This window comes from Cygnus atratus, chromosome 1 (genome assembly GCF_013377495.2).
Source record: "Cygnus atratus isolate AKBS03 ecotype Queensland, Australia chromosome 1, CAtr_DNAZoo_HiC_assembly, whole genome shotgun sequence".
Lineage (NCBI taxonomy): Eukaryota > Metazoa > Chordata > Aves > Anseriformes > Anatidae > Cygnus > Cygnus atratus.
In genome coordinates, this window is record NC_066362.1 from 207740320 (window position 1) to 207757727 (window position 17408).

General features: G+C 52.5%; 1 protein-coding gene across 2 annotated transcripts in view; it reads right to left on the bottom strand.

Moving 5' to 3' along the window:
• The window catches only part of SLCO2B1 (solute carrier organic anion transporter family member 2B1), a 53017-nt gene extending 47074 nt beyond the window's left edge, over positions 1 to 5943 (bottom strand). Inside the window, exon 1 of one of the 2 annotated variants that reach the window (XM_035571342.2) lies at positions 5843 to 5943. The gene's annotated coding sequence lies outside the window, so the exon portion shown is untranslated. Of the gene's footprint in view, positions 1 to 5791 lie in introns of both variants that reach the window. The other variant, XM_050714913.1, reaches the window with a different exon arrangement.
• Positions 5944 to 17408: the final 11465 nt, after the last annotated feature.

Sequence of the window (17408 nt, forward strand, 5' to 3'; positions counted from 1 at the left end):
AGAGCACCCAAGAATCAAAGATAAAAGGAAACGTGTTACTAAGAAGTACAGAATTTAGAAGAACAAACAGAAAATCTGTGCTGAAAGCTGAGACATGACCAGGGGTGCTGAGGGACCAGGCGGGTTCCAGGACCCAGCCCCATCCCCCTCTGACGTGCACAGGGTGACGCCCAGGTCCCCAGGTTCGTGACAAGGGGATGCTGGAGCCTTTTTGGAGGCTCCTCACCTGCCCCAGCACTGCAAGGCGTGGGGAAGGGCTTGGAGCTCGCCTGGTGGTACCGAAACGGAGACGGGAGTGCTCACCCCACCTCCAGGGAGAAAAGTCCTCACTGCAATGTGGCACCCTCCATGCCACCCCAAAAGCTGTTGAGGGGGGGTCTGTCTGTTATGGGTGGCTGCTTCTCAGAGAGCATGCAGATATTCCCACAGCTTGCCAGAGGCATCCCGTCACCCCTGTGCAGTGCAGGGACTGTCCCCATGAGACTTTTGTGGTTGTGAGCACCACCGTCACAACCTCAGGACCGAGAGAGTTTCCATTGCATGGACTGAGGTGGAATCATCACCTGCGAGAGGGGAAGGCACCGCAGAGCAAAGGGAAGGGAATGCAGAGGCTGCAGCAGGAGAGGGGAGACCTTGCAGCTGAGATCTCCAATCTCAGCAAATTACATCAGCGACGAGGCCATGTGCAATCAGAGCCACCCCTCGCAGGGTTTCATTTTCAAGGGCTCTGGAGCATCTGGGTCAGGACCCTGCAGCCCCCTGCTGCCACCACGCTCCTGCTGCTTCCCAAGCTCTCCTGCTCCGTGCAAAAACCAAAGCCTCGTTGAGCCTCGCCGCAGCTCCTGCCCTTGCTTCTTGCAACCGCCAGCCATGTGAACTCTGCATTTGTTTGTACTGGCAGTTTTACTGGGGTGAGTGCAGATCAGCTCAAGGACACTCAAGGCAACCACCACACAAGGCTTTGCATGTTTAACTTGTTCCCTGGAAGGTTTTAGGCAGCATGTTGAATAATCGATCCTCTCATCTGGATCGTGCCAGACAGCAAAGATGCTTTGCAATCCCTTACAGGGAGACAAACAGATGTGGTGTGTACCACAGCACGGTGATGTCTTGTGTCCTGGCTGGGGATTTTCTATTTTAACACTGCCTCCTGTGTGCTTAGCAAGGAAACACACCCTCCTCCGAGCAGCTGGAGACCCAAGCGTAGGAGGAAAGACAAGGAGTGAGGTGTGAAAAGCCTTTCCCACCAGGGAGCTGCCTTTCCTTCTGCAAACACAGTGCCTGAGTCTGCAGAGAAACACCTGCCAACAGCAGGCTGGAGGAAGGTGATCCTAAGCCAGAGTTTTCCTAATTTGGGTTTTTTAAACCATTTATATATTTCTGATTGTTATTTCCCCTGTGCTTCACTGAGGCTTGGGCAGAAGGAAAGACCGAGAAAAAGGCTGGAGTTTTGCTGAGTATTTACTTCTAAAGAGCTGAGTATTTATTTCTATTTGCAAGGAGCATCTGGAGGAAATGCGTGAAAGCGAGAAAAAGCCAGCATCCAGAGGGGCTCTGGATCTACCAGATGCAGACACGTTCCGATGAGAAAACTCGGCTTTTCAAAGGGGAAGCTATTGCAGAAGAAAAAGCTGGAGATGCTGCAAAACCTCACACCTCATATATGCATGAGCATGAGCAAGGGTTCCCTGGAGCAGTCTTCCACGAGCAACCCAGATATTGTCTGCTGTGTATTATCTATAACTCCTAAAAGTGACCCCAAATTGTCCATCACTGGTTGTGGATTTGAAGCCCAATGCTGAGCTGCACGAGGAGCACCTACGCACCAGCTCACTTGCTTCCTACCCCCTGACTTAGCCCGTTCAAGAGAAGCTCCTTTCTCCTTCCAGCTGGTCCCATTCTTCATGGATTAGCCACCAAAGCAAACCCAGCTTCTGGGGAGATTGCAGTAAGAGGGGCTTCGGGGGAATGGCACCAGCCACCCACATGCCAGAGGGATTCATCAGCAGGGAAATGCTGCTACAACAAGAACAGGGAAGTGAGAGTAGAGCTTAGGAGAAGTGAGAAATGTCAGCCAGCAAAAGACAGGCTGAGAGGAGCTGCTTATAAATACCCAAGAGGAAACACTGTGGGCGATATCATGGGGCAATGATGGGACGAGGAGCAAGGGTTGGAGCAAGGCAGGGCTGGTGGAGAGGGCAGCCCCAGCCCGGTGCAGCAACTGAGTGCTAGAACCAGCCAGGGAAGGGGGGAAAAAACAAATAATATTTTGGGAAAACTCAGGAAGCAGAGCTCCTCTGGTCCCAGGTGGTGCCAGGCAAGGTTTGGACCGAGCATTCGGGAGAATTTCTTCATGGAGAGGGTGGTGGAGCACTGGGCCAGGGAGGTGGTGGAGTCCCCATCCCTGGGGGCATTTCAGAGACACGAGGACGTGGCACTGAGGGACACGGTTTGGTGATGCGACTCAGTAGGTCAGGTTGGTGGTTGGGCTTGGTGACCTTGAAGGTCTTTCCGAACCTGATTCCATGATTCCGTAAGTGCTGGGAGCATTGCCCAAGAGAAAAAAAGCTCAGCCTGGGGTTGAGTGCCTGGACATGCCCAAAGGGTCCGAGAGGGCTCCTCACACCAGAGCAGCCTTGGCAGCAGCGTGAGGCCACGTCTCAGCTTGGCTGCCTCCAGGGCACAGGTTTTCAGCTCAAATTCATCTCCTCCATGGGTCATTCGTGGCTGGTCAGGAGCCAAGCACCATCACAGGTAGGACTGCAGTGTTTGAATCACGATTCAAGCCAGAAATTCCCTGCATTGCATGCTGCTCTGCAGCATTGTAACACCATGTCTCCGGTGGCTGGATGGTTGCTCTCGAAGAGTTGTGGTCAGCAGCTCAATGTCCAGGTGGAGATCAGCAACGAGCGGTGTTCCTCAGGGGTCGGTATTGGGACCGGTGCTGCTTAACATTCTGTGATTCTATGATTTCATTTTCAAAATTAGCATTTTCCAAAGCCTGGAGGTTAATGACAGGTCCCAAGGTGAGTCATGAGGCTCTCCAGCCACTCCTCAAGTCCATGTTTAGTGAGGTAAAGGCTCAAGACACCAAGTATTTGATCCGTGGGTGGCTCAGGATGTGGCACATGCAGCAGGTTCAGAATGAAACCAGGACGTGCTGCCAAACTGCAGCAAGAGCGGATGGACCAGCACCAGGGAGGCACCAGGACCGAACCAGGAGCCAGGAGCTGCAGAGGGGAATTTGGGCTCCTGTTTTGGCCCAAGCAGGATCCCAGAGATCCCTGGATGTCACAGAAGAGGCAGCACACCCCGCATCCCAACACGGCTGGGTTGGGAGTGCTAAGGGGAGCCAGGACGAGGTGTTTCAGAGCCAGGGAACCAAAAGCGAGAAAAATGGAAGAATAGGAGAAAATGGGAAACTGAAGAGAAATTAGAGCACGTTGTGAAACAACTAAATCACACCCAATAGAGCCAGGAGGATGGGATTCAGGAGGGCTCTCACAACCAGCTTAGTGCCAGCGGTTTCCCTTACAGCCCTTCACCAGCTTTTGGAGCAAACTGTCCAAAGCACAGCACGGTTTGGGGGGGGGCCTCTGCAAACAAGGCTGCACGGCCTTTCAGCATGGCTGTGTTTCAGGGAATTGCAGAGCAGAAGGATGCCACAAGTGGGCCCGACACATGGGCACAGCAAGGGAAGATGTTTCTTCTCCTGCTTTTCACCTTTCTGACGTCTTCCATCTGAGCACAGGACGCCATAGATCAGTGCAGGGCAGAGAGTGAAAAAAAAAAAAAAAAAAACACAACACATGGTCATGAAATTTCTGCAGGCAGCTGATAAAAAGCCCTTGAGAGCAGATCGATATGGCTTGCACCAGTGGTGAGAAATCATATCCTGATGGGAGCTCAGATAAAGGATGCTCCATCACCCGCTGGAGCTGTACCAGCGACCACGGGGCGATGGATGCTCCAGGAGGTTATCACACACGGCGGAGGGGATGAAATATAGACGTGGATTCTGATAAGCTCCTGAAGCAGCTCAGCCCTGGCCTCTTTGTATTGCTGGGTAGCCTTGGTGCTGCCCAGCTGCTCACAACCAGCCCTGAGCATCTCTCTGTCCTATTTGCCCTTGTCCTTTAATTTACTCCAACGTCCTTGACTGGCATTTTGCTTCTCACCGTGGACCTGGAGCACTAAGAGCAGCAGCGCATGGTTTGGAGCCTGCCCGGGTTGGATACGAAGCAGCAGGACCTGAAAATATCACGGTACGGAAATCCCACCCGTTTCCTAGCTCCAGGTTCTGCTCCAGCTTCTCCACCATGAAGAAGATGGGGAGAAGCAGGGTTTTATATGTGATTTGCTTGCTGGAGGAAGCCCGCGGTGCTGCTGCAAAGCGATGCTCGCTGTGAGAGCTGCCTCGGACACACCAGGTGTGACGAGAGGAGCCATATGCCCTTTGGACAGCAGCACTTCCCCAAAAGCACCAGAAGGATTCCAGGGTTCATCCTCGAGGTGTATCACATGCCTCTTGAGCAAAAAAGAAACCAGCTCAGCACGGGAGGGGTAACAGGTTTTACAGCTTCCATGGCTGGACAGAGATGAGGGCTGAAAGAATCTGCTCCTGGAAAGGGGCAGGTCTGGGGAGACTCGTCCCCAGGGGGTTGACATTCCCCCTCTAGCCAGCACAGCCATCCCCATTGTCCCTGTGCCCACGGGGAAAATTCCAGCTGAAAGCTGGCAGAAGGAGCAAACACAGGCACAAATAGCAGGGCTGCACGAAGCACCGCGCCTTCTCCCGGTGTTTTGGGTCTCCAGGGAGGACGGGCTGGCGCTAGAGCTGGAAACCAGGATGCTCTGGGGATTTAAGGGACCGCACAAACCACCTCCCCCGTTTGCAAGCTCACAAAGAAGCATGTTTCACCCCAGAAACGTGTTTTACCCCAGAGCAGTTCAGCAAGGATCTGGCCGGGACCCGTGTCACCCAGTGCCCACAGGGCTTCCCCCAGGCGCCTCTCACGAGCCACAAACGCCCATCACGAGCAGCAGGGATGCAGCCAGTGCCCCGTCTGCAGGCACTGCATCTTCACCCAGCCCTGCAGAGCTGCACCAACGCTTCCACCCTGCCCTGCACCTTCCCCGCTGCCTGCCACCCCTTCCCTCTGGAGGTCCCATCAGCTTTCTGCAAGCAGGACAGTGATCCATCCTCCTTGAATTGGTGCAGAGCGGCTCCTCTCCCAAGCAATGCCCAGCCCAAGAAACTCCAGGCTGGGCAAGGTCCCCAGGTTCCACCGCCGCTGTCACCAGCTCTCAGGGATCCGGGGCTACCTGGCAGAGCTCCCCAAAGCCAGCCAGGATAGGGGGTGAGAAGAGGTGTTCCCATAAACAGCGGAGCAAAGCTGCAAGAGAAAGGAGCCCTGGCAGCCTTGGGGACAGGGAAACTTGCTGGAAAGTGAGAAGTAAGTGGAAGCCTTAGGGATAAGGAAACTGCAAAGTGAGCAATAAGTGGAGCTGCTTCACTGGAAAAAGGGGTTTAAGTAAGCGGGAGCAGAGAGGGAGCAACAAAAACGTGCAGAAAGCCCTTGCAGAACTGGCAGTGCAAAACATTTGCAATCACTCCTTTTTTTCCCCCCTTTTTTCTCTCTCTCTCTTTTTTTTTTTTTCTTTTCCTCCCTTTAGCTTTTTTTTTTTCTATGCCACTAGAGAAATCCAGCCCAGGAACCAAGCAGGTTCAAGGAGCCGTGCAAAAGAAGGCAGTGAAGAAAGCAGCATGAGGAACTTCGCCGCCACCGACCTGCGAAGCACGGGGCAGACGCGAGAGCCCGGCCACTGCTGCCGTACTCACAGTTGTAGGATTTGCCCCGTCCCCGTCCCTGTCCCCGTCCTTCTGGGCTGGGAGCAAAAGTTTTCCTCTGGCGGCAGCTGCCCTGGCCATTCGGTGCTTTTACTTCCCAGCCCGGAGGTGGGGATGGGTGTGCGGAGGTGGGGCTTGGGCTCCATGTCAAAAGCCAGAGCACATTTTAACTCAAACTTTTGCAATCGTCTCTTTTGGTAGGATTTTATTTTTCTTTTGTCCCGTAAGCTGCAATCCGAGCGATTAAAGCGCCGCCGATGTGGTTTGCTGATGCAGGGCTTTGCAAACTCTGTGCATGGTCCCGGCACAAGCTGGGTTTGCTTTTTTTTTTTTTTTTTTTTTTTTTTTTTTTTCCCTTTTCTCAAGGGTCCCATCCTTAGCAGGCTTTTTTGTTACATCCATTTTCTTATTCCAGTTTCTGCCTTTGAAGCTGTGGTGCTGTCCTGGGGTTTGCGATCGGGAGTTTGTATAACCCCGTGCTATTTACTTTTCTGCACTGTTTTTTGCACTAATCTGCATTTTCAGATAAGGAACTGAGGAATTAATGCACAGGCAGCCCCAGTTCAATATACCAAGAGAAAAAGGGGATTTGTCCCGGTGGCTTTGCATGTTTTGGGTTGTGGGACGGGGACGGCTGCGAGGGAGCATTGGGGATCCCCTCTCCTTGTTGTGACTGCGGGGTTTGCTCCCTCTGCAGCACCTCGGCCATCGCCCCGGGCTGGGGAAGGAGCTTGCCCTGGTGCAGAGACATGATGGCAAATCCTTCGAGGCTCGGAGATGCCGTTGGTCCAGGGGAGCCCTGGTTTGGCAGCCCTGATGCAGCTTTCGGCTTCTTGGAGCTTCAGATGGGATGAAGAAGGCAAAGCAAGGCTGCTGAGAGATGCTGGGCCTGGGCTATTAATTTCGAAGGTGTCGTACTGCTTTGCTTGATAACCCATGGTCTCCAGAGATGACGTTTTCAGGATTAAATGCCATAAAACACCACGAGCTTCTGCTCTCAATGGATTGCACGCCTTAATCCTGCACGCACTTTTTCATGTTCACATTACAGTCCTCATAGAAGTCACTTGTGTGCACCTTGAGATTGAATTGCTGCATCAGGCACTGCACGGGTGGCGGAGCTTTACACCAGACAAGTTATCTCAGACCCCAAAAAACCTGTGTTTCAGATGATTTCAGAGCCCTGGATGTCTGAGCCCGGCCCTTCTCCTGCTGCTTGCCCAAAATGCTGCACCAGCTGCCCTCCCTGGCTATGCTGGGTGCCCATGGCCCCCTCAGCAAGGTCCCAGAGGCAAGAGGCGGAAACTCCAACGGGGATTTTTCCCTACCCAGGGCTGTGGTTTAGCAGCAGCCAGGAGATCCACAACCACATTTTCCTCCTGGCAGTTCCTGCTGGGGTCTCACAGACTGGAAACGGGGTGCAACGGGCACAGGGACTTGATGTTTCCAAAGCAGAGATTATCTGCTGTCCGTGCAAAAGCTCATTAAATAATAATTAAACGCCCGCCTCATTAGCCCTATCAGCAGAGATACATTTTGCTCAGTAGGAGACAGCCGAATTGGTGCGTTCAGAAATACTCCTCGCCCAAGTGACCCTGAGCTGTCCTCCCAGGCAGGGCTGCATCAGGCAGATAATGCACTGCAGAGAAAATAAACTTTATCAGCTCTCATGGGCTCTGCGATCTCTCAGGAAGGAGTTATTAGATCTTAAAAAAAAAAAAAAGAAAAGAAAAGTATTAATATTTCACAGCTGCATAAGTCCTATCTTTCCAGAGAATCTTTGCAGAGGGCACAGGCAGCCCCCTAGGACCCACAAAATGTGGTTAATTTGGGGCCGGAGCTCCTGGATGGGAGGGTAGAGGAGGCTCAGCTGTGAAGCAGCAAGGGGCAGGCACCCAAATCAGCACGGGGGTCTCAACCCCATGCCCGGAGGTGGATACCCCTGCCTGCAGCCCCGCGCTGCGGCGTTGCACAAAAGAAGAGCACCATCTATTGATTCCTCTTGCTCAGCACCTCTCTCTAGCTGGCGTGAGCCGCAGCAAGTTTTGCAAGGGCTCGGGCTGCTGCTGCACCCCAGAGCATGGCCATTTGCTGGGACACCCCCGGCTGGAGATGTGCATCGTGTCCCTAGCATGGTGCCCTTATGGGGTGCAAGCAGACCCCGGCAGAGCGCTGAGCTCTGGGAAGCCAAAGGGGCTTTTGGCTCTAAGGGAATAAACACCGCTGGCTGCAAACTCTCAGGGTCTGATTCTGCACCCCTCTGCGTGTTGCATGGTCCCCTGCATGAGAAAGGAGGGGAGGAATCAAGCAATAGGGGAGATAAGGTTATGGTACACTTCTGCGCGCTCCTGCTTGCAGGACGCCCACCGTTGCAATCACAAATAAAAATGCAGCTTCACTGAGATGCTTCTCTGAGCCTGTGCTCTTGGCTGCAGATCACTTCTCACACCTCGGGCTGCAAATTCACATGGTGCTGTGCAGGGAAGGGATGCTGGAAAAAAAAAAAGCCCCTGGGTGCCTTGAAGCTGGAGCATCCCTGCAGGTGCGCCAGCCCTGCGGCTGCAGCACGGGGCCATCTCCTGCCCACTGCTGCCGCTCTCCGACCAGGAGCCTTCCTGCAGCTCGCTCAGCTTCATGCCTTCTGCCTCCAGAAAGTCGGGCACACGTCGCTTTACAGGCCGTGAGTGCACAGCATGGAAGCGAAAAGGGTAAATCCTTCCGAAAGCCAAGCACTAGGAAATCCATATCGAATAAGACCTGTAAAGGCTACGTGAAATGTTTGAAGAAAAGGAAATAAAAGGTCTCATTACGGTCGGTTCAATGGTGTTAAACTCTCTGGAGGATGTGGTGGAGGGATGATTCCTCGGAACAATTAAAACCAGTGAGCAGCAAGCAATAGAAGTACTTATCTCGTGCAAAGAGGCTGTAAAATGTCATGTGTCTGAGATTACAAATGCCCACAGATGAAGAAATTGGGCTTTTCCAAAGGGCTCACAGCCTGGAAGCAGCTACATGGGTAAGCCTGCAGCTGCCTGGCTCTGCTGGTTGCTCTGACTCTGCTCTGGGCCCAAGATACAAAGGCGGAAGATTTCCCACACTGGCAATGGGATTCAGTTCTTGTGGGGAGGAGGCTGGTCCTTTTCCAGACTTGGGGTTAGGCAAAAAATCTGGATTTTAGGGCTGGGACTTTACCTCTGGGCTTTGCTGACATCTCTTAGAGAGCCAGCCAAACTCCCAAAGAACTATTTTGAATGCTGCAGGAACTGTTTGCAGGGCTGGGATCCAGCCTGCGTGGCCAGCATCCTCCTGAGGGCAGCTCCCTGTCCCCGTCCTGCCCCTGCAGCACCCTCCGAGCTCAGCAAGGCAAGGACCTGAAGGAAAAACAGAGGCTGAACTCGTGGTTCCTGTCCCTCGACCAAGGGACTTTCCTTTCTGTCCTAAAGAGGAATCTTGTGGGCTGTGCAAGTGCAAGGAGAAATATCCTCATTATCCTGCCGATTGCATTCATCCTGAAATTCTTCCATAGGAGCAGAGGAGGGAAATCTCAAGGCTTATATTCAACTGAAATTTGGATTCTCATGAATGATCGGTGCTACAGAGACACACAAGGGAACAAATTGTGACAGAGGAGGTTTCAACATCCATAGGAATAGCTAGGAAAGGGCAGAGAGAAATCCTGCACTGGGAAAAGAGGAAAGCAAGAGAAAGGGAAAAGTGCAACTTTCCCCCATTCTGTTTTTCAGAAACAGCCACTGGGTGTAACCTCTGCTTTGTCACTGCTTCGGAACAGCTCTGCCTGCAATGTGTGACATGCCTTCGGTCTTGGAAAATCTTTCAAAATACAAGAATGTTTTTATGAATAACACAGAAGGAATAATCCAGCTGGGGATTAACGTGGCGCTCAGTGGCTGCCTGAGCCGAGAGCATTTGTGTTGCTGCATAATTGCACAAGGTTTGCTCATCCAAGTGTTTCAAGTCTATTATGCGCTTCGCTCCTCGGGGACGCAGCGCCAGAGAGGCTGTGATTTATGGGCAGAGGCCACAGCACTGAGCACCTTTGTAATTCAGCTAGGAAAACAGGTTGCAAGTCATGGTGCTCCACCATCCGGTCCAGATTTCCACCCCTCGCCATGTCTGAGTGCGAGGTGTTACTTAGGAGACCTGAGGTCAAGATATAGAGGCAAGTAGCTAAAACCCAAATATGCACAGAGTGCTGAGAAACATCTGCTTTTCTATTTTCTTTTCTTTTATGAAATGCATCACACAAGCCTGAGCATGGTGGAAAACAAGGTCTTTCTTCATGGAGGATGTCAGCTGGGTGAGCACTTACACTCTCCATCCTTTCAGCATAGCTCCCAGGTGCAGAAGGTGCTTGGCAATGCCCATAGGTCCCCCTCATTGTCCACACAGGCTCTAGGTTTCCCACGGAGGCTGCAAGGAGATGCTCTCTAGCAGCAGTGGGAGCAGGGCAGTGATCTATGGGAACAGCTCCCTGTCCATGCCGGCCAGGGGCAGCTTTCTCCAAACCTTGTGGGGAGAGGTCCTGCCCTCGCATGCCATTCCCTAAACCCTTCCCGTCCCTGCGGGCTCAGAATTAGTCTTAATTGCTTCTAATGACCTGAACGCCAACAGCAACACTATGCAGAGGGGGGAGTTTCTCCTAAGAAGGAGGATCTTACTGAAAAGTAATTAGTCACCGAGCCAGACTGCGCAGCCGAGCCCAACGTGGGCACTGCTGGGTGCTTAATAATTGAAAGGCTTCCTGCTTCTTGGAAGCATTTGTAATTTGCAGCTGTTATTGAAGTGAGACTTCACATGGATTTATACAGAAACCCTCCGAGCTGTTCCTTTATCAGCCCTCAGAGTTATCTGAATAATAATACATTTTGTCTTTACTAGAGCAGGCTAAATAAATTGCTATGCACCCAAATGTTATGATAGCTCTGATAAACCACTGCATTTTTCCCATTTGCACCACTATCCTCACACTTTTCCACCCTATTTTTTTTTTTTTGAAGATGTTTGCTATCACCTCACAATTGAAACGTAATCCCACAGAGCCCAGACGCAGCCAAACCTAAAGGGGTGAGAAATAATTTTGGTTGGTTTCTCTAAAGGAAAAGTCACTGGGAAGGACAGCGAGGCTGTGGGGGCCAGCAAGGAGAGGCGCACTGCTTGGGCAAGGTGATTTAAAAATAACTTTGACATTACAACAGAAAAGTCCATTTGGGAAAATTTCGGTTGAAACTCTGTGGGACCAAGCAGCCCTAGAAGTAAATGAGATATGAAAACCCTCAGCTGACAAAAGAGCTCAGGGATTTTGCTCTCTGCAACGCCACAGAGGTGGCTGAAATGGGAGAGCGATGCTGCAAGGACACGGGAAGGCAGAGCCTCTCCAGGACCCCAAGCAGGGTTTCCCCAAAGCTGGATGCTGCAGGTTAAAGGTGTTTTTGTTCTTGTTTTTTGTTTGTTTGTTTGTTTTTACCATTTCACCACCTGCAGAACCCAACAAGAACAAAAATGGTCCTGGATGTGCTCTGTCCTGGCAGAGGTGTGGGCAGGGAGGTGGCTGGTGGGGACGTGAGGAGCAGGTCCCTGCAGGGAGGCTCGCTGGCTTCCACCAACAATTCCGAGCGAGGAGCAGAGGCAGCAGGCAGGGAGGGACCAGACAAGGGCCCACAGCCACGCAGGGGCAGGTTTAGCCCTAGAGGGGTAGAAAAGTGGACTGCAGATGGTGCTGGGCCACTGAGCCCACCTGCATGATCATGCAAGAAGGGTGCTGAGAAATAGGATGAGCTGGAAGCCTGAGCGCAGCCCCACCAGAAACACACAGTTGTCTGGGTAACTAGAATATTAATTTTAAAGAATGAATAACTTTTCTGGGAAGGACTGGAGCGAGAGAGGAGCGTGATGCTTTCTCTACTACCACGGAGGTGTTTTTTATTTGGAGATTCAGACCACGGGGGGAGTTTGGCTGCAAGCCTGGAGGAGACGGGAGAGGAAAATGAATGCTGTCGTGTGGGACCAGGTGGAGGAAGCTCTTATGGGAAGCTGGAGCTTACAGAAACGGGGGATTTTCAGCTGAAGGGATGGGAGGGAAGCATTATGAGGGTGCTGTGGCTCCTTGGTCTCAAGGAAGGAAGGAAACACAGAGCAGAGGGGCTACCGAAGGGCAGTGTGAGCACCTGGGGGAGATGCAGCCAGTGAGGATGGGCACTGGTGCAGTGCATGGGAGGCCAGAGGCACAGCAGGGACGTCTCGGCTGCTCTGTGGTGGCAGTGCCAGCCTGGGCTGACAAAAGGTTGTGCACATCACTGCTCAGCGAAAGGTCGCCGCAGCTGCGAGCAAGGCAGACACCCGCGATGAAGGGGAGTGCGCAGAGCCTTAAAGCGGTGTAAGAGGAGGTTAGGGGGTGCCTAGATAACCTCAATATTGTAAAATTGGCTGAGGCTCGTTTTGGAGGGAGCCCTGCCAGGGCAAGCTGAGAAGGAGCAGTGTCACTGGGATAAGAAGGGATGGTGTCACTGCGATGCTCAGCCAGCTGCCGAGTGCCCCCCAACAGCTCCTGCCTCAGCAGCAAGACAGGGGACAGCCTCAAAGTAGGGAATTTGACCTTTTTGCCAGGATTTCTCAAAGGCTTCAGGAGCAATTGGAGAAGGGGCACCCCTATCCAGAGGGCCAGCAGCCTGCCTTGCCCATGAGGTGGCCCCACAGCAGCCCTGGGAGGACAACCATCCACATCTCAGTGCTCCCCGGGGTCAGGAATGGCTTCAGATGTTTAGAAACCCTCCAGAATTTGTCTCCCAAGTCCTTCCTTGAATGTATGTCAGCTTTTCTGCACTCACAGCACCCCACAGGAGGGAGTTTCGTGGAGGGAAGGGATGCCACATGAAGCGCCACCTCCTCTTTTTGCTTTGCAGCATCTCCTGGCAGCTTTTTGGGTGTCCCCGGAGTCACGGTATGAACATAGGCGTTGAACATGGGGTTTGCAGAGCCCTGACCTGCCCACATCTCATGGTAGGGCTGGGATTCACCCAGCCATGTGGAGTTTTCCACCTCCAGGTACATTCCCCAGGCATGGCTGTGATGACTTCGTCCCCAGCTCTTTCCCGCATCCTTTCTTGTCTCCTAGCACTGCACTAGGGAGTATTAAGAGGGTATAAAATGGAGTCACAGCCCAACGTAAATCACAAATCCACCTGAGCACCACCTGAGATGAGGGATTTGCCAGTCCCTTGGGCTGTGCGTCCCCCAGAAATAAGTAGCTGGGGGCTGTTCGCCTGCTGGAAAGCTGGTGGGAACGCAAGGGGCTGTGATGGAGCAGTCAGCTGGTGGCTACCACTGCAGCTCAGGACGGATGGATGGACAGATGGATGGATGGAAGGATGGATGGACAGACAACCTCCTCCACTGCGAGCAAAGAGGAGTGGTGCTGGGGACGCTGGGAGCCGTGTCCAGCTGCGCAGCGAGGTGGCAGTGTTAGAGCAGGGAAGGGGGAAGCTCCTTGCACTGCGAGCAGCCAGCCAAGTCCCAGGGCCCTGAGCCCGAGCATCCTCCAGCTGCAGCTCTCCAGAGCACCCCTGGACTAATTTCATCTCTGTGCCCACCCCTGGGCAAGGGGAGGAAATAAAAAATAAATAAAAAATAATAATAATAAAAAAAAATTCACCTGAAAACCTGAGCTAGGCAAAAAGAGTGACCCAACAGCTGGGCAGAGCTTGGCACAAGTGAGCACTGCACCTTGAGCGGGGTCCCCACCGTGTCCCACCCCACAAGCACCCAGTTTAACAAGGTCCCAAGTAGGTCTGCAGCCTACAGAGCTGCACTGTGCTGGCTCTGCTCTGGGTTTTGGTGTCGTGGCAATGCAGGTGGGTGGCTGAAGGCTGTTCTCCGTGCAGGTTGGCCATGGGGCCCCTCCTGGCATAGCAGAGGGCCCAGCATTTGTGGGACCCCTCAGAGCACCCCACGTCACCCCCCCGTAACAGCCTGCTCCCATATGCAGATGTCATATAGCATTTTCCATTGATTTAAGCCCACCTAACCACAGCATTATCACTGGCATGGGTGTTCCAGGACCTGAACTACACCCTCACTTGTGGCACAGACCCACTGCTGGCCTCAGGCACATCCCGGCTTTCTGCTGGCCTCAGCCCTGCAGTGGGGAGGATGGCTTCATCCTCATCCTGCCCTGACACCCCTCTGCCCTTCTGCCTGTAATAACTTGAGATGAGAGATTTATACAGAATCCATGTGCTTTAGGGAAACGCATTCATGTGGCATCCAAACACTGTTTAGATCTGCAGCTTATTAGCCGTGTCAGTCACCTTGTTCACAGCATATCCTTTTATTAATCTCCCTTTATTTATCTGCTTTATTAGGAATCAATTGTGCATGCTTGGGGGGGGGAATTGAGTAGCTGACTGGCATTTCATGTGCATGAAGAGAAACGAGCATTTCCCTGCCCAGAAATTCTGACGTTTGAAGCCTGTGGTGTGGTCAGGGGTCTCTTAAAATGGGGCAGGTCGAGTTTGTTATTCCAAAAGCACTGCTCGCTCCCATATAGGATCCCTCCCAGCCTGAGCAGGGATGAAGCCGAGGTGGATGCAGAGCTGGCACTCAAACCCCATCTTTTCTCTCTAAACCTGGCCTATATGTGAAAAGGAAGGTGTTTCCAGCAAGTCAGAAGTAGAATTAATGTACTCATTGTGCTAGCCTGGGACATTCGCAGGGCACAGCAGTCTCTCTGACACAGGAAAACAAGAAGTGGCTCTGGGACGGCTTCCCACGTCTGCAGAGCTGATCTTTTCCATCCACCTGTGGCCACTTCGCTGAAGTGCAAATCTCCTGCTTGTGACATCTCGAAGAGGCTGCCGAGCTTGGTCAAGCCAGAGAACTATCACATGTTCCTGCTCTTTCATGTAGGGACAGCTGAGGCCATGACAAGGAGACTTGGAAAAACCGAAGCGACTTTATGTCCACTGGAAAGATGCTGAAGGGATCAGGAGCACGACCAGTGTTCTCCTCAAGCCTCCCAGTTGGAGACTGGGACCCGAGGAGGAGGTGGCATACGTGAATGCCTGGTTGTGCAGCTGGTGCCATGCTCGGGGTCTTGGGTTCTGTGATCTCAGGCAGGCTTTTGAGACTCCAGGCATGCTGACACGGGGTGGGAAGCACATGAACAAGTGGGGCAAGAGGGTTTGGGACAGCAAGCTGGCCAGACTAATTAGCAGAGCTTTAAACTAGATGCAGCAGGGAAAGGGGATGTGCCTCTAAGTGACTCAGAAGAACCACTGAATGCCAATACTTTAGGAAACAGCAGGGAAACACCTGTGAATTGTCCCATAGGAATTAGGAAGGACTCCTCTAAAAAGGTGATGTGGCCCATAGCCTAGATGAAGGGCCTCTATACCGATGCATGCAGCATGGGAAACAAGCAAGAGGAGTTGGAAGCAATTAGAAAACTATGATCTAATGACTGTCACGGAAACATGGTGGGACAAATCACACAGCTGGAGCACTGGAACAGAGGGCTGCAAGCTTTACAGGAGAGACAGGCAGGGAGGGAAAGGTGGAGATGTTGCCCTCTACGTTAAGAAATGGATAGGTTGTGAAGAATTCCCTCTGAGAAACAGCCACGAGCAGGATGAGAGCCTGTGGGTAAAAATTAAAGACCAACAAAGGACATTTTGTGGTTGGGGTCTACTACAGGCACCCAACAAAAAAGGGAGCCTGCAGATGAGGCCTTCTTGCTCCAGCTACAAGAAGCATCGTGCTCATGGGCTCTCATCCTCCTGGGGGATTTCAAGCACTCTGAACTTCAGAAGAGCCAACTTCAAAGAATAAGTGTACGCGATCCCATGGGACACAGTCCTTAGGGACAGAGGGTCTGATTGGAGCTGGCAACTCTTTAGGGATATTTTCCTCAGAGTGCAGGACCTTTCTATTCCCATATGCAATAAATCAAGCAGGGAAGGTAGGAAACCGGCATGGCTGAACAAGGACCTGCTGGTCAAACTTAGGCAAAAGAAGGAAATGCACAGATGGTGGAAACAGGCCCATGTGCCCTGGCAAAAGTACAGAAATGCTGTCCTGATGTGCAGGGACGGGATGAGGAAAGCCAAGGTACTGACAGAGCTAAACTTGGTGAGGGATGCGAAGAATAACAAGAAGGTTTTCTCCAGGTACATTGGCCGCAAAAGAAAGACTAGGGAGAGTGTATTGCCTCTGACAAATGAAGATGGAGGACTGGTAACAATAGATATGGAGAAGGCAGAAGTACTTAACAACTTCTTTGCCTTGGTCTTCACTGGTGGTCAGGCTTCCCATGTCTCTTGAGTCCCCAAAACTCTAGGCGAGGGCTGGGGGAGCAGAGTCCCTCCCACTGTAAGTGAAGAGCAAGTTTGGGACCTCCTGATGCAACTTAACAACTACAGGGCTTTGGGGCCTGACGCCATGCATCCCAGGGTCCTGAGGGAACTGACTGATGGAGTCGCCAAGCCTATCTCCATCATATTTGAAAAGTCCTGGCAGTCAGGTGAAGTCCCCAGTGACTGGAAGAAGGGAAACATCACTCCCATTTTTAAAAAGGGTAGAAAGGAGAAGCCAGGGAACTACAGACCAGTGAGCCTCACCTCTGTGCCTGGGAACGTCATGGAACAGGTCCTTCTGGAAGCAATGTCAAGGCACATGCAAGACAAAGAGATGATCCAGGACAGCCAGCATGGCTTCACCGAGGGTAAATCATGCCTGACTGATCAAGTGGCCTTCTGTGATGGAGTGACTGCATCAGTTAACAAGGGAAGACTGACTGATGTCATCTACTTGGACAACTGTAAGGCCTTTGACAAGCTCCCATATGACATCCTGGTCTTCAAATTGGAGAGATTTGGATTCAGTGGGTGGACCATTCAGTGGATAAGGAGTTGGCTTGAAGGTCTCACCCAGAGAGTGGTGGTCAATGGCTCCATGTCCAGGTGGAGGCCGGTGACGAGTGGTGTACCTCAGGGGTCTGTCTTGGGACCGGTACTGTTTAATATCTTTATCGTTGACATAGATGATGGGATCGAGTGCACCCTCAGAAGTTTGCAGATGACACCAAGCTGAGCAGTGCAGTCAATACACCAGAAGGAAGGGATGCCATCCAGAGGGACCTGGACAGGCTGGAGAAGTGGGCCCAGGTGAACCTCATGAGGTTCAACAAGTCTGAGTGCAAGGTGCTGCACCTGAGCCAGGGCAATCCCAGACATGAGCACAGACTGGGGGAAGAACTCACTGAGAGCAGCCCTGCAGAGAAGGACTTGGGGGTTCTGGGGGACGAAAAGCTTGACGTGAGCCGGCAGTGTGTGCCTGCAGCCCAGAAGGGCAACTGCGTCCTGGGCTGCATCACCAGAGGGGTGGCAGCAGGGGAGGGAGGGGATTGTGCCCCTCTGCTCTGCCCTCGTGAGGCCCCACTTGGAGTGCTGCTTCCAGGTCTGAGGCCCCCAGCACAAGAAGGGTGTGGGGCTGTGAGAGTGGGTCCAGAGGAGGCCATGTGGATGATCAAGGGGCTGGAGCACCT